General features: G+C 35.4%; 1 pseudogene; it reads left to right on the top strand.

The window, feature by feature from the left end:
• The first annotated feature begins 122 nt into the window (after positions 1–122).
• Positions 123–239, top strand: LOC112616789 (annotated as a pseudogene).
• The last annotated feature ends 3072 nt before the right edge of the window (positions 240–3311 follow it).

Genomic DNA, 3311 nt, shown 5'->3' with positions numbered 1-3311 from the left:
GGGAGGATTCCCTCTTTTTCTATTGATTGGAATAGTTTCAGAAGGAATGGTACCAACTCCTCCTTGTACCTCTGGTAGAATTCAGCTGTGAATCCATCTGGTCCTGGACTTTTTTTGGTTGGTAGGCTTCTCGGCCTTTTGGCTAAGATCAAGTGTAGTATCTGTTCTTATCAGTAAACATATTTTAACTAAAGCTTTTAATTATCTATACTGTTTTTAGTTCACTTACATGAATCCTTAAGAAATTAATTTATATTTATTTTGCCATAGGAAGATTTCCATACAGATAGTGATATTTGACTTTTGAAATCTTCATAGTAACCGTTTTTATTTGCATCAGTATTATCTCATCATCACTACCTTTGGATGTTTTGGTATCAAATATGTATAGAATCTCACTAGTTCTATACCTCTGAGTTATTAATAACCCACACATAAGTTAGAAGATTACCTTTTTAACTACCTATGTAGAAAAATATTTCCCAAGTAAATTATATAAACTGGATTGTTCGAGTTTGTTTAAAATAGTCAAGAAAATTTCCAAAGATTCTCAGGTATGTCAGTGTGCTTTTGAGCATCAAACATATTAATTACAAAGAGTTCTTATGTATTCACTAAAATCTCATGCAGTATATAATAGCCAAATTTTTACTAGCTTTTATTCCTGACAATGCAAGTACTTTTTTATTGATTAACATGACAGCTTTAATGCCTGCAGTTCATGAGACCAAGCTAGATTCTCTGTAAGAGGCTGTGGATGATACAAAGGCAAATAAGACATAGTCCCTAGACTCAAGGAGCTTGCGGCCCAAAAGTGAGAACCAACAGACAAACAAAGCTTCTCTAAACACAGAGTTCATTGTAATCTCCCTCTGGCCACATATGTTGTGTTCCTTGGTTGTTTAACAGCTGAAGACTGAAACTAATTAATAGTTACAATAATACAAGAACAAAGAACAAGTCCATGGTTTTTTTCTAGATTTCTCTTTTAAAATCTAACTTGATTTAAAAAGATCATCTACCCTGATTGAGAACACTAGTGCATGCAATGAGTGCGTGTTTTTGGTTTTTTTTTAAGTTGGCCTTAAAAGTTTTTTCTGTTCAGGGTCCTAATGCCAAGATCAGCAAACACAAAGTCCTAATAAGGCAGAAATTCTTACATAGCCAAATATTTCTTCTATTTCAGTACATCCTCTTCTGTTTGTGTGTATGACCTTCCAATCTTCATCTTGCTTCACTGAATTATTGAATCTCTTTCCATTAATTATGATTACCCAGTTATCAACTGACTATAATACAGCAATCTGCAGTGCCTTTTATTGCAGGGAGGAGCAGAGAGTTATTTTTTTGTAAAATATTAATAGTACAGAGTTACTATTCTATTTCCTATGATGAGCTAATTGTTTCTTCAAAAATTCCATTTTATTCTGGTTTCTTACCAATGTTTTGCTGTTTGCTTTGCTTCTAATAGGACTTGTTACTTCTCCAGGCTATTTCTTTGACTATAGCATGGACTTTGCTATTATTTTTAACAGGGTCAAAGGATCATAGAGCTTTGTATATAGAAAGACCATAGAGATCATCTAATTGATTCCCTTTATTTCACAAAAGGTGAATCTGAGACCAAAAGGTGAAACTGAGACCGAGAGAGAGAGAGAAGGGAGGGAGAGAAGGAGGAAGGAGAAAGAGAGAGAGAGAAAGAGAAAGAGAGAGGGGGAGAGAGAGAGAGAGAGAGAGAGAGAGAGAGAGATTGAGAGGATTGCTGAAGGTCACACATGTAGTTAATGGCAGAGGAAGGACCAAAACATAAAGTCCTGATTTATAGTTCAGTGCAATTTTCCCCAGTGCATGGCTGGCTTCTGTTTTGCTGTGTAATTCATTAATAATAGGTAAAACTTAGCTTCACAAACATTTTTAATATGACTACTGAGGTCTGAGTTACAGTTATTTTTTGGGTAAAGAAAATGATGGGATAATGGATTGAATGGGGATTTTAGAAAGGCACTAAAAAGTAAAAAAAAAAAAAACAAAAAAAAAACAAAAAAAAAACTCACAAGGATCTAACCTTAAGGTAGATGTTATGTAGATTTGTTTAGTTGTTATATTTATTGGCACACAATAGAAAATAGGATGTGATTAGTTCTGTAAATTTGTTTTATTTTTTGTTTTTTTTTTTGTTTGTTTGTTTTTTTGAGATGGAGTTTTCACTCTTGTCACCCAGGTTGGAGTGCAATGGCATGGTCTCAGGTCACTGCAACTTCTGCCTCCTGGGTTCAGCCTCAAGTAATACTTGTAAGCCCCCCAAGTAGCTTGGATTACAGATGCTTGCCACCATGCCAGAATAATTTTTGTATTTTTAGTAGAGACGGTGTTTCACCAGGTTGGCCAGGCTGTTCTCAAACTCCTGACCTCAGGTCATTTGCCCGCCTCAGCCTCCCAAAGTGCTGGGATTACAGGCATAGTTCTATAATTCTAAAATATAAAGATCAGCTTCACCTCTCGCTGTTTATTTCTCTTCTAGATACTACAAATTCTTTGTGACCCATTCCATTTCCCCATAAATTTCTACTGATATTATTACATAGCTCTAGCCATGTAACAGGGTTCTGGGGAATCTGTTCACTGAACTATTTTCAAATGCCAGTCCAAGGACCTGCCTCTCCTACCTACAGAATTTCTAATAAGCTAAAGCTAATTTTTGAACCATTTAAATTAAAATAGGTGCTACAATGCAAAGACAAATTTTACATGAAGTATTTGAATGTCCCATTATGATCATGAAAGCTTTCTTAGATATGCTGTGTTAAAATAAAACCTACCACTTAACCATCAGAACAGTACAAATGCTTTTATCCAATTACCACACATTCCACGTTTCCCTTCTCTACTACTAGCACTTTCAAATTGCATTCTACCTGCTAAAAGAACCTCATTCCACCAGGAAATCCTTCTGTAGATAATTTGGGGCTATACTAATATACATTGTCCAAGAGGCTTACACCTTGCTTTCTTTACTAATATTCTGCTTCAGGAAAATCTATTATGAGGTGTTTCATTTTGGAAATTTTCAGACTTAGCTGTTTTTAAATCTTATAAAAGGAAATATGTCTCAATGGCTTATGAAGGGCCAACCAAGGGAATTACTGACCAATTTCTATGCATCTCCACAGAAGAAGTAGCTGGACAATGTTCCTCTGTGTTGTGCAGATGTAAAGAGTGAGGCTATAAACATCACTGTCAATTATAACAGTACCCCAGAGAGAACTATATGCAAACTGAGGGACAGAAGTTCTTCTGACTTTTCCCAAGAC

Source organism: Theropithecus gelada, chromosome X (genome assembly GCF_003255815.1).
Source record: "Theropithecus gelada isolate Dixy chromosome X, Tgel_1.0, whole genome shotgun sequence".
NCBI classification, from domain to species: domain Eukaryota; kingdom Metazoa; phylum Chordata; class Mammalia; order Primates; family Cercopithecidae; genus Theropithecus; species Theropithecus gelada.
The sequence above is the reverse complement of the archived record's forward strand: the minus strand, read 5'-3'. Positions and strand labels throughout refer to the sequence as shown.